The sequence below is a fragment of the Temnothorax americanus genome, unplaced genomic scaffold (assembly GCF_048541705.1).
Source record: "Temnothorax americanus isolate GAGA-0224 unplaced genomic scaffold, ASM4854170v1 Scaffold358, whole genome shotgun sequence".
Lineage (NCBI taxonomy): Eukaryota > Metazoa > Arthropoda > Insecta > Hymenoptera > Formicidae > Temnothorax > Temnothorax americanus.
The window spans coordinates 1-13,324 of record NW_027509503.1 but is presented as its reverse complement, the minus strand read 5'-3'; the positions used below and the strand labels follow the sequence as shown (position 1 = coordinate 13,324).

At 33.7% G+C, this 13,324-nt stretch overlaps 4 long non-coding RNA genes across 4 annotated transcripts; 2 read left to right on the top strand and 2 right to left on the bottom strand.

The window, feature by feature from the left end:
- The first annotated feature begins 217 nt into the window (after positions 1-217).
- On the top strand, positions 218-2,308 carry LOC143901692 (uncharacterized). The gene is made up of 2 exons (XR_013258165.1): positions 218-1,705; positions 1,869-2,308. It is a non-coding gene; the product is annotated as an uncharacterized LOC143901692 (long non-coding RNA).
- A 435-nt stretch (positions 2,309-2,743) lies between these two features.
- On the top strand, positions 2,744-9,497 carry LOC143901690 (uncharacterized). Its single transcript, XR_013258163.1, has 3 exons — positions 2,744-3,504; positions 5,260-8,234; positions 9,201-9,497. It is a non-coding gene; the product is annotated as an uncharacterized LOC143901690 (long non-coding RNA).
- Positions 7,462-10,356, bottom strand: LOC143901693 (uncharacterized). The gene is made up of 2 exons (XR_013258166.1): positions 9,857-10,356; positions 7,462-8,142 (listed from the first exon to the last, which is right to left on the bottom strand). It is a non-coding gene; the product is annotated as an uncharacterized LOC143901693 (long non-coding RNA).
- Positions 10,357-10,379: 23 nt separating this feature from the next.
- Positions 10,380-13,318, bottom strand: LOC143901691 (uncharacterized). Its single transcript, XR_013258164.1, has 2 exons — positions 11,698-13,318; positions 10,380-10,752 (listed from the first exon to the last, which is right to left on the bottom strand). It is a non-coding gene; the product is annotated as an uncharacterized LOC143901691 (long non-coding RNA).
- Positions 13,319-13,324: the final 6 nt, after the last annotated feature.

The following is a 13,324-nucleotide window of genomic DNA, read 5'->3' as shown; positions in this document are numbered from 1 at the left end:
CCGATTTTGAAAAAAAAAAAATACTTTTTGGGACCTTATGAAATTTTGCAGAACTCCGGCGAAAACTGCCGATTTTGAAAAAAAAAAAAATAATACTTTTTGGGACTTATGAAAATTTTGCAGAACTCCGGCGAGAACTGCCGATTTTAAAAAAAAAAAAAATATTTTTTGGGACTTATGAAATTTTGCAGATATCGGCGGAAACTGCCGATTTTTTGAAAAAAAAAAAAATACTTTTTGGGACTATTGAAATTTTGCAGAACTCCGGCGAGAACTGCCGATTTTTGAAAAAAAAAAAAAATTATTTTTGGGACTTATGAAATTTTGCAGAACTCCGGCGAGAACTGCCGATTTAAAAAAAAAAAAAAATATTTTTTGGGATTATGAAATTTTGCAGAACTCCGGCGAGAACTGCCGATTTTTGAAAAAAAAAACTTTTTGGGACTTATGAAATTTTGCAGAACTACAGCAAGAACTGCCGAATTTTGAAAAAAAAAAAATACTTTTTGGGACTTATGAAATTTTGCAGAACTCCGGCGAGAACTGCCGATTTAAAAAAAAAAAAAAAAAAATTTTTTGGGACTTATAAAATTTTGAAGAACTCCGGCGAAAACTGCCAATTTTTAAAAAAAAAAAAACTTTTTGGGATTTATAAAATTTTGCAAAACTCCGGCGAGAACTGCCGATTTTTGAAAAAAAAAAATACTTTTTGGGACTTATGAAATTTTGCAGAACTCCGGCGAGAACTGCCGATTTTTGAAAAAAAAAAAAAAAAAAATTTTTTGGGACTTAAGAAATTTTGCAGAACTCCGGCGAGAACTGCCGATTTTTGAAAAAAAAAAAAAAAAAATACTTTTTGGGACTTATGAAATTTTGCAGAACTCCGGCGAGAACTGCCGATTTAAAAAAAAAAAAAAAAATACTTTTTGGGACTTATGAAATTTTGCAGAACTCCGGCGAGAACTGCCGATTTTTGAAAAAAAAAAAAAATTTTTGGGACTTATGAAATTTTGCAGAACTCCGGCGAGAACTGCCGATTTTTGAAAAAAAAAATATATATTTTTTGGGACTTAGGAAATTTTGCAGAACTCCGGCGAGAACTGCCGATTTTTAAAAAAAAAAAAAATACTTTTTGGGACTTATGAAATTTTGCAGAACTCCGGCGAAAACTGCCGATTTAAAAAAAAAAAAAAAATACTTTTTGGGACTTATGAAATTTTGCAGAACTCCGGCGAGAACTGCCGATTTTGAAAAAAAAAATATATTTTTTGGGACTTATAAAATTTTGCAGAACTCCGGCGAAAACTGCCGATTTTTGAAAAAAAAAATACTTTTTGGGACTTATGAAATTTTGCAGAACTCCGGCGAGAACTGCGATTTTTGAAAAAAAAAAAAAAAAAATTTTGGGACTTAGGAAATTTTGCAGAATTTTGGCGATAACTGCCGATTTTTGAAAAAAAAAATATATTTTTTGGGACTTATGAAATTTTGCAGAACTCCGGCGAGAACTGCCGATTTTTGAAAAAAAAAAAAAAAAAAATACTTTTTGGGACTTATGAAATTTTGCAGAACTCTGGCGAGAACTGCCGATTTTTGAAAGAAAAAGAAATACTTTTTGGGACTTATGAAATTTTGCAGAACTCCGGCGAGAACTGCCGATTTTTGAAAAAAAAAAATACTTTTTGGGACTTATGAAATTTTCGAGGTGTGCCCTTTGGAGGGCTGTAACTTTTGCAGAACCCCGGCAAAAACTGCCGATTTAAAAAAAAAAAATACTTTTTGGGACTTATGAAATTTTGCAGAACTCCGGCGAGAACTGCCGATTTTTGAAAAAAAAAATACTTTTTGGGACTTATGAAATTTTCGAGGTGTGACCCTTTGGAGGGCTGTAACTTTTGCAGAACTCCGGCGAGAACTGCCGATTTTTGAAAAAAAAAATACTTTTTGGGACTTATGAAATTTTGCAGAACTCCAGCAAAAACTGCCGATTTTTGAAAAAAAAAAAAACTTTTTGGGACTTATGAAATTTTTGAGGTGTGACCTTTTGGAGGGCTGTAACTTTTGCAGAACTCCGGCGAAAACTGCCGATTAAAAAAAAAAAAAAAAATACTTTTTGGGACTTATGAAATTTTGTAGAACTCCGGCGAAAACTGCCAATTTAAAAAAAAATAATACTTTTTGGGACTTATGAAATTTTGCAGAACTCCGGCGAGAACTGCCGATTTAAAAAAAAAAAAAATACTTTTTGGGACTTATGAAATTTTGCAGAACTCCGGCGAAAACTGCCAATTTTTGAAAAAAAAAAATACTTTATGAGACTTATGAAATTTTCGAGGTGTGACCTTTTGGAGGGCTGTAACTTTTGCAGAACTCCGGCGAGAACTGCCGATTTTTGAAAAAAAAAAAAATACTTTTTGGGACTTATGAAATTTTCGAGGTGTGACCTTTTGAAGGGCTGTAACTTTTGCAGAACTCCGGCGAGAACTGCCGATTTTTAAAAAAAAATACTTTTTGGGACTTATGAAATTTTGCAGAACTCCGGCGAGAACTGCCGATTTTTGAAAAAAAAAAAAAATACTTTTTGGGACTTATGAAATTTTGCAGAACTTTGCAGGACGGCAGAACTGCCGATTTTTGAAAAAAAAAAAAATACTTTTGGGACTTATGAAATTTGCAGAACTCCGGCGAAAACTGCGATTTTTGAAAAAAAAAATACTTTTGGACTATGAAATTTTCGAGGTGTGACCTTTTGGAGGGGGGTAAATTTTGCAGAACTCCGGCGAGAACTGCCGATTTTTGAAAAAAAAAAAATACTTTTTGGGACTTATGAAATTTTGCAGAACTCCGGCGAGAACTGCCAATTTTTGAAAAAAAAAATACTTTTTGGGACTTATGAAATTTTGCAGAACTCCGGCGAGAACTGCCGATTTTTGAAAAAAAAAAAAATACTTTTTGGGACTTATGAAATTTTCGAGGTGTGACCTTTTGGAGGGCTGTAACTTTTGCAGAACTCCGGCGAGAACTGCCGATTTAAAAAAAAAAAAATACTTTTTGGGACTTATGAAATTTTGCAGAACTCCGGCGAGAACTGCCGATTTTTGAAAAAAAAATACTTTTTGGGACTTATGAAATTTTCGAGGTGTGACCTTTTGGAGGGCTGTAACTTTTGCAGAACTCCGGCGAGAACTGCCGATTTTTGAAAAAAAAAAAATACTTTTTGGGACTTATGAAATTTTGCAGAACTCTGGCGAGAACTGCCGATTTTTTAAAGAAAAAATACTTTTTGGGACTTATAAAATTTTGCAGAACTCCGGCGAGAACTGCCAATTTAAAAAAAAATAATACTTTTTGGGACTTATGAAATTTTGCAGAACTCCGGCGAGAACTGCCGATTTAAAAAAAAAAAAAATACTTTTTGGGACTTATGAAATTTTGCAGAACTCCGGCGAAAACTGCCGATTTTTGAAAAAAAAAATACTTTTTGGGACTTATGAAATTTTCGAGGTGTGACCTTTTGGAGGGCTGTAACTTTTGCAGAACTCCGGCGAGAACTGCCGATTTTTGAAAAAAAAAATACTTTTTGGGACTTATGAAATTTTGCAGAACTCCGGCGAAAACTGCCGATTTTTGAAAAAAAAAAATATTTTTTGGGACTTATGAAATTTTGCAGAACTCCGGCGAAAACTGCCCATTTAAAAAAAAATAATACTTTTGGGACTTATTGAAATTTTGCAGAACTCCGGCGAGAACTGCCGATTTGAAAAAAAAAGAAAAGAAAAATACTTTTTGGGACTTATGAAATTTGCCAGAACTCCGGCGAAAACTGCCGATTTTTGAAAAAAAAATACTTTGATGAGACTTATGAAATTTTCGAGGTGTGACCCTTTGGAGGGCTGTAACTTTTGCAGAACTCCGGCGAGAACTGCCGATTTTTGAAAAAAAAAAAAAATACTTTTTGGGACTTATGAAATTTTCGAGGTGTGACCTTTTGGAGGGCTGTAACTTTTGCAGAACTCCGGCGAGAACTGCCGATTTAAAAAAAAAAAAAATACTTTTTGGGACTTATGAAATTTTGTAGAACTCCGGCGAGAACTGCCGATTTTTGAAAAAAAAAATACTTTTTGGGACTTATGAAATTTTGCAGAACTCTGGCGAGAACTGCCAATTTTTGAAAAAAAAAAACTTTTTGGGACTTATGAAATTTTGCAGAACTCCGGCGAGAACTGCCGATTTTTGAAAAAAAAATACTTTTTGGAACTTATGAAATTTTCGAGGTGTGACCCTTTGGAGGGCTGTAACTTTTGCAGAACTTCGGCGAAAACTGCCGATTTTTGAAAAAAAAATACTTTTTGGGACTTATGAAATTTTGTAGAACTCCGGCGAGAACTGCCGATTTTTGAAAAAAAAAATACTTTTAGGGACTTATGAAATTTTGCAGAACTCCGGCGAGAACTGCCGATTTTTGAAAAAAAAAATACTTTTTGGGACTTGTGAATTTTTGCAGAACTCCGGCGAAAACTGCCGATTTTTGAAAAAAAAAGAAAAAAAATACTTTTTGTGACTTATAAAATTTTGCAGAACTCCAGCAAGAACTGCCGATTTTTGAAAAAAAAAAAAAACTTTTTGGGACTTATGAAATTTTTGAGGTGTGACTCTTTGAAGGGCTGTAACTTTTGCAGAACTCCGGCGAGAACTGCCGATTTTTGAAAAAAAAAAAAAAAATATTTTTTGGGACTTATGAAATTTTGCAGAACTCCGGCGAGAACTGCCGATTTATGAAAAAAAAAATACTTTTTGGGACTTATAAAATTTTGCAGAACTCCGGCGAAAACTGCCAATTTAAAAAAAAAAATACTTTTTGGGACTTATGAAATTTTGCAGAACTCCGGCGACAACTGCCGATTAAAAAAAAAAAAAAAAATACTTTTTGGGACTTATAAAATTTTGCAGAACTCCGGCGAAAACTGCCGATTTTTGAAAAAAAAAATACATTTTGGGACTTATGAAATTTTCGAGGTGTGACCTTTTGGAGGGTTGTAACTTTTGCAGAACTCCGGCGAGAACTGCCGATTTTTGAAAAAAAAAAAAAAAAATACTTTTTGGGGAATATGAAATTTTGCAGAACTCTGGCGAGAACTGCCGATTTTTGAAAGAAAAAAAAATACTTTTTGGGACTTATGAAATTTTGCAGAACTCCGGCGAGAACTGCCGATTTTTGAAAAAAAAAAAATACTTTTTGGGACTTAAGAAATTTTCGAGGTGTGCCCTTTGGAGGGCTGTAACTTTTGCAGAACCCCGGCAAAAACTGCCGATTTTTGAAAAAAAAAATACTTTTTGGGATTTATGAAATTTTGCAGAACTCCGGCGAGAACTGCCGATTTTTGAAAAAAAAATACTTTTTGGGACTTATGAAATTTTCGAGGTGTGACCTTTTGGAGGGCTGTAACTTTTGCAGAACTCCGGCGAGAACTGCCGATTTTTGAAAAAAAAAAAAATACTTTTTGGGACTTATGAAATTTTGCAGAACTCCGGCAAAAACTGCCGATTTTTGAAAAAAAAAATATTTTTTGGGACTTATAAAATTTTGCAGAACTCCGGCGAGAACTGCCAATTTAAAAAAAAAAATACTTTTTGGGACTTATGAAATTTTGCAGAACTCCGGCGAGAACTGCCGATTTAAAAAAAAAAAAAATTCTTTTTGGGACTTATGAAATTTTGCAGAACTCCGGCGAAAACTGCCGATTTTTGAAAAAAAAAATACTTTTTGAGACTTATGAAATTTTCGAGGTGTGACCTTTTGGAGGGCTGTAACTTTTGCAGAACTCCGGCGAGAACTGCCGATTTTTGAAAAAAAAAAAAAATACTTTTTGGGACTTATGAAATTTTCGAGGTGTGACCTTTTGGAGGGCTGTAACTTTTGCAGAACTCCGGCGAGAACTGCCGATTTTTGAAAAAAAAAAATACTTTTTGGGACTTATGAAATTTTGCAGAACTCCGGCGAGAACTGCCGATTTTTGAAAAAAAAAATACTTTTTGGGACTTATGAAATTTTTGAGGTGTGACCTTTTGGAGGGCTGTAACTTTTGCAGAACTCCGGCGAGAACTGCCGATTTTTGAAAAAAAAGAAAAAAAAATACTTTTTGGGACTTATGAAATTTTCGAGGTGTGACCTTTTGGAGGGCTGTAACTTTTGCAGAACTCCGGCGAGAACTGCCGATTTTTGAAAAAAAAAAATACTTTTTGGGACTTATGAAATTTTGTAGAACTCCGGCGAGAACTGCCGATTTTTGAAAAAAAAAATACTTTTTGGGACTTATGAAATTTTGCAGAACTCCGGCGAGAACTGCCAATTTTTGAAAAAAAAAATACTTTTTGGGACTTATGAAATTTTGCAGAACTCCGGCGAGAACTGCCAATTTAAAAAAAAAAAATACTTTTTGGGACTTATGAAATTTTGCAGAACTCCGGCGACAACTGCCGATTAAAAAAAAAAAAAAAATACTTTTTGGGACTTATGAAATTTTGCAGAACTCCGGCGAAAACTGCCGATTTTTGAAAAAAAAAATACATTTTGGGACTTATGAAATTTTCGAGGTGTGACCTTTTGGAGGGCTGTAACTTTTGCAGAACTCCGGCGAGAACTGCCGATTTTTGAAAAAAAAAAAAAAAATACTTTTTGGGACTTATGAAATTTTGCAGAACTCTGGCGAGAACTGCCGATTTTTGAAAGAAAAAAAAATACTTTTTGGGACTTATGAAATTTTGCAGAACTCCGGCGAGAACTGCCGATTTTTGAAAAAAAAAAATACTTTTTGGGACTTATGAAATTTTCGAGGTGTGCCCTTTGGAGGGCTGTAACTTTTGCAGAACCCCGGCAAAAACTGCCGATTTTTGAAAAAAAAAATACTTTTTGGGACTTATGAAATTTTGCAGAACTCCGGCGAGAACTGCCGATTTTTGAAAAAAAAAATACTTTTTGGGACTTATGAAATTTTCGAGGTGTGACCCTTTGGAGGGCTGTAACTTTTGCAGAACTCCGGCGAGAACTGCCGATTTTTGAAAAAAAAAAATACTTTTTGGGACTTATGAAATTTTGCAGAATTCCGGCGAAAACTGCCGATTTTTGAAAAAAAAAAATATTTTTTGGGACTTATGAAATTTTGCAGAACTCTGGCGAGAACTGCCAATTTTTGAAAAAAAAAATACTTTTTGGGACTTATGAAATTTTGCAGAACTCCGGCGAGAACTGCCGATTTTTGAAAAAAAAAAAAAATACTTTTTGGGACTTATGAAATTTTGCAGAACTCCGGCGAAAACTGCCGATTTTTGAAAAAAAAAAATACTTTTTGGGACTTATAAAATTTTGCAGAACTCCGGCGAGAACTGCCAATTTAAAAAAAAATAATACTTTTTGGGACTTATGAAATTTTGCAGAACTCCGGCGAGAACTGCCGATTTAAAAAAAAAAAAATACTTTTTGGGACTTATGAAATTTTGCAGAACTCCGGCGAAAACTGCCGATTTTTGAAAAAAAATACTTTTTGAGACTTATGAAATTTTCGAGGTGTGACCTTTTGTAGGGCTGTAACTTTTGCAGAACTCCGGCGAGAACTGCCGATTTTTGAAAAAAAAAAAATACTTTTTGGGACTTATGAAATTTTCGAGGTGTGACCTTTTGGAGGGCTGTAACTTTTGCAGAACTCCGGCGAGAACTGCCGATTTTTGAAAAAAAAAAAATACTTTTTGGGACTTATGAAATTTTGCAGAACTCCGGCGAGAACTGCCGATTTTTGAAAAAAAAAAATACTTTTTGGGACTTATGAAATTTTCGAGGTGTGACCTTTTGGAGGGCTGTAACTTTTGCAGAACTCCGGCGAGAACTGCCGATTTTTGAAAAAAAAGAAAAAAAATACTTTTTGGGACTTATGAAATTTTCGAGGTGTGACCTTTTGGAGGGCTGTAACTTTTGCAGAACTCCGGCGAGAACTGCCGATTTAAAAAAAAAAAAATACTTTTTGGGACTTATGAAATTTTGTAGAACTCCGGCGAGAACTGCCGATTTTTGAAAAAAAAAATACTTTTTGGGACTTATGAAATTTTGCAGAACTCTGGCGAGAACTGCCAATTTTTGAAAAAAAAAAACTTTTTGGGACTTATGAAATTTTGCAGAACTCCGGCGAGAACTGCCGATTTTTGAAAAAAAAATACTTTTTGGAACTTATGAAATTTTCGAGGTGTGACCCTTTGGAGGGCTGTAACTTTTGCAGAACTTCGGCGAAAACTGCCGATTTTTGAAAAAAAAAATACTTTTTGGGACTTATGAAATTTTGTAGAACTCCGGCGAGAACAAAATACTTTTAGGGACTTATGAAATTTTGCAGAACTCCGGCGAGAACTGCCGATTTTTGAAAAAAAAAATACTTTTTGGGACTTGTGAATTTTTGCAGAACTCCGGCGAAAACTGCCGATTTTTGAAAAAAAAAGAAAAAAAATACTTTTTGTGACTTATAAAATTTTGCAGAACTCCAGCAAGAACTGCCGATTTTTGAAAAAAAAAAAAAAACTTTTTGGGACTTATGAAATTTTTGAGGTGTGACTCTTTGAAGGGCTGTAACTTTTGCAGAACTCCGGCGAGAACTGCCGATTTTTGAAAAAAAAAAAAAAAATATTTTTTGGGACTTATGAAATTTTGCAGAACTCCGGCGAGAACTGCCGATTTATGAAAAAAAAAATACTTTTTGGGACTTATAAAATTTTGCAGAACTCCGGCGAAAACTGCCAATTTAAAAAAAAAATACTTTTTGGGACTTATGAAATTTTGCAGAACTCCGGCGACAACTGCCGATTAAAAAAAAAAAAAATACTTTTTGGGACTTATAAAATTTTGCAGAACTCCGGCGAAAACTGCCGATTTTTGAAAAAAAAAATACATTTTGGGACTTATGAAATTTTCGAGGTGTGACCTTTTGGAGGGTTGTAACTTTTGCAGAACTCCGGCGAGAACTGCCGATTTTTGAAAAAAAAAAAAAAAAATACTTTTTGGGGAATATGAAATTTTGCAGAACTCTGGCGAGAACTGCCGATTTTTGAAAGAAAAAAAAATACTTTTTGGGACTTATGAAATTTTGCAGAACTCCGGCGAGAACTGCCGATTTTTGAAAAAAAAAAAAATACTTTTTGGGACTTAAGAAATTTTCGAGGTGTGCCCTTTGGAGGGCTGTAACTTTTGCAGAACCCCGGCAAAAACTGCCGAATTTGAAAAAAAAAATACTTTTTGGGATTTATGAAATTTTGCAGAACTCCGGCGAGAACTGCCGATTTTTGAAAAAAAAAAAATACTTTTTGGGACTTATGAAATTTTCGAGGTGTGACCTTTTGGAGGGCTGTAACTTTTGCAGAACTCCGGCGAGAACTGCCGATTTTTGAAAAAAAAAAAAAAAATACTTTTTGGGACTTATGAAATTTTTAAGAAATACGGCGAAAAAAGCAGATTTTTGAAAAAAAAAAGAAAAAAAATCTTTTGGGACTTATAAATTTTGCAGAACTCCGGCGAGAACTGCCGATTTTTGAAAAAAAAAAACTTTTGGGATTAAAATTTGCAGAAACTCCGGCGAGAACTGCCGATTTAAAAAAAAAAATAATATGAAATTTTGAGTGGACCTTTGGATGAACTTTTGCAGAACTCCGGCGAGAAACTGCCGATTTTGAAAAAAAAAAAATACTTTTTGGGATTTATGAAATTTTGCAGAACTCCGGCGAGAACTGCCGATTTTTGAAAAAAAAAAAAAATACTTTTTGGGACTTATAAAATTTTGCAGAACTTTGGCGAGAACTGCCGATTTTGGAAAAAAAAAACTTTTTGGGACTTATGAAATTTTGCAGAACTCCGGCGAGAACTGCCGATTTTTGAAAAAAAAAAAAAATACTTTTTGGGACTTATGAAATTTTGCAGAACTCCGGCGAAAACTGCCGATTTTTGAAAAAAAAAAAAATACTTTTTGGGACTTATGAAATTTTGCAGAACTCCGGCGAGAACTGCCGATTTAAAAAAAAAAAAAAAATACTTTTTGGGACTTATGAAATTTTGCAGAACTCCGGCGAGAACTGCCGATTTTTGAAAAAAAAAAAAAAATTTTTTTGGGACTTATGAAATTTTGCAGAACTCCGGCGAAAACTGCCGATTTTTGAAAAAAAAAATACTTTTTGGGACTTATGAAATTTTGCAGAACTCCGGCGAGAACTGCCGATTTAAAAAAAAAAACAAAAAATACTTTTTGGGACTTATGAAATTTTGCAGAACTCCGGCAAAAACTGCCAATTTTTAAAAAAAAAAAAAAACTTTTTGGGACTTATGAAATTTTTTGCAGAAATCCGGCGAGAACTGCAAATTTTTGAAAAAAAAAAAATACTTTTTGGGATTTATGAAATTTTGCAGAACTCCGGCGAGAACTGCCGATTTAAAAAAAAAAAAAAAAAAATTTTTGGGACTTATAAAATTTTGCAGAACTCCGGCGAAAACTGCCGATTAAAAAAAAAAAAAAAAAAAAAACTTTTTGGGACTTATGAAATTTTGCAGAACTCCGGCGAAAACTGCCAATTTAAAAAAAAAAAAAAATACTTTTTGGGACTTATGAAATTTTGCAGAACTCCGGCGAGAACTGCCGATTTAAAAAAAAAAAAAAAATACTTTTTGGGACTTATGAAATTTTGCAGAACTCCGGCGAAAACTGCCAATTTTTGAAAAAAAAATACCTTTGGGACTTATGAAATTTTCGAGGTGTGACCTTTTGGAGGGCTGTAACTTTTGCAAAACTCCGGCGAGAACTGCCGATTTTTGAAAAAAAAAAAAAAATACTGGTTGGGACTTATGAAATTTTGCAGAACTCCGGCGAGAACTGCCGATTTTTGAAAGAAAAAAAATAATTTTTGGGATATATGAAAATTTGCAGAACTCCGGCGAGAACTGCCGATTTTTGAAAAAAAAAAATACTTTTTGGGAAATATGAAATTTAGCAGAACTCCGGCGAGAACTGCCGATTTAAAAAAAAAAAAAATACTTTTTGGGACTTATGAAATTTTGCAGAACTCCGGCAAAAACTGCCGATTAAAAAAAAAAAAAATATTTTTTGGGACTTATGAAATTTTGCAGAACTCCGGCGAGAACTGCCGATTTTTGAAAAAAAAAAATACTTTTTGGGACTTATGAAATTTTGCAGAACTCCGGCGAGAACTGCCAATTTTTGAAAAAAAAAAAAAAATACTTTTTGGGAAATATGAAATTTAGCAGAACTCCGGCGAGAAATGCCGATTTAAAAAAAAAAATACTTTTTGGGACTTATGAAATTTTGCAGAACTCCGGCAAAAACTGCCGATTAAAAAAAAAAAAAATATTTTTTGGGACTTATGAAATTTTCGAGGTGAGACCATTTGGAGGGCTGTAACTTTTGCAGAACTCCGGCGAGAACTGCCGATTTAAAAAAAAAAAAAAAAATACTTTTTGGGAAATATGAAATTTAGCAGAACTACGGCGAGAACTGCCGATTTAAAAAAAAAAAAAAAATACTTTTTGGGATTTATGAAAATTTGCAGAACTCCGGCGAGAACTGCCGATTTAAAAAAAAAAAAATATTTTTTGGGACTTATGAAATGTTGCAGAACTCCGGCGAGAACTGCCGATTTTTGAAAAAAAAAAAATACTTTTTGGGACTTATGAAATTTTCGAGGTGTGACCCTTTGGAGGGCTGTAACTTTTGCAGAACTCCGGCGAGAACTGCCGATTTTTGAAAAAAAAAAATACTTTTTGGGAAATATGAAATTTAGCAGAACTCCGGCGAGAACTGCCGATTTAAAAAAAAAAAAAAATACTTTTTGGGACTTATGAAATTTTGCAGAACTCTGGCAAAAACTGCCGATTTAAAAAAAAAAAATATTTTTTGGGATTTATGAAATTTTGCAGAACTCCGGCAAGAACTGCCGATTTAAAAAAAAAAAAAAAAAAAAATTTTTGGGACTTATAAAATTTTGCAGAACTCCGGCGAAAACTGCCGATTAAAAAAAAAAAAAAAAAACTTTTTGGGACTTATGAAATTTTGCAGAACTCCGGCGAGAACTGCCAATTTAAAAAAAAAAAATACTTTTTGGGACTTATGAAATTTTGCAGAACTCCGGCGAGAACTGCCGATTTAAAAAAAAAAAAATACTTTTTGGGACTTATGAAATTTTGCAGAACTCCGGCGAAAACTGCCGATTTTTGAAAAAAAAATACTTTTTGGGACTTATAAAATTTTGCAGAACTCCGGCGAGAACTGCCGATTTTTGAAAAAAAAAATACTTTTTGGGACTTATAAAATTTTGCAGAACTCCAACGAGAACTGCCGATTTAAAAAAAAAATACTTTTTGGGACTTATGAAATTTTCGAGGTGTGACCCTTTGGAGGGCTGTAACTTTTGCAGAACTCCGGCAAAAACTGCCGATTTTTGAAAAAAAAAAAATACTTTTTGGGACTTATGAAATTTTGCAGAACTCCGGCGAGAACTGCCGATTTTTGAAAAAAAAAAATACTTTTTGGGACTTATAAAATTTTGCAGAACTCCGGCGAGAACTGCCGATTTTTGAAAAAAAAAATACTTTTTGGGACTTATGAAATTTTGCAGAACTCCGGCGAGAACTGCCGATTTTTGAAAAAAAAAATACTTTTTGGGACTTGTGAAATTTTGCAGAACTCCGGCGAAAACTGCCGATTTTTGAAAAAAAAGAAAAAAAATACTTTTTGGGACTTATAAAATTTTGCAGAACTCCAGCAAAAACTGCCGATTTTTGAAAAAAAAAAAAAACTTTTTGGGACTTATGAAATTTTTGAGGTGTGACCCTTTGGAGGGCTGTAACTTTTGCAGAACTCCGGCGAGAACTGCCGATTTTTGAAAAAAAAAAAAAATTCTTTGGGACTTATGAAATTTTGCAGAACTCCAGCGAGAACTGCCGATTTTTGAAAAAAAAAAAATACTTTTTGGGACTTATGAAATTTTCGAGGTGTGACCCTTTGGAGGGCTGTAACTTTTGCAGAAATCCGGCGAGAGCTGCAAATTTTTGAAAAAAAAAATACTTTTTGGGATTTATGAAATTTTGCAGAACTCCGGCGAGAACTGCCGATTTAAAAAAAAAAAAAAAAAAAAAATTTTTGGGACTTATAAAATTTTGCAGAACTCCGGCGAAAACTGCCGATTAAAAAAAAAAAAAAAAAAAAAACTTTTTGGGACTTATGAAATTTTGCAGAACTCCGGCGAGAACTGCCAATTTAAAAAAAAAAATACTTTTTGGGACTTA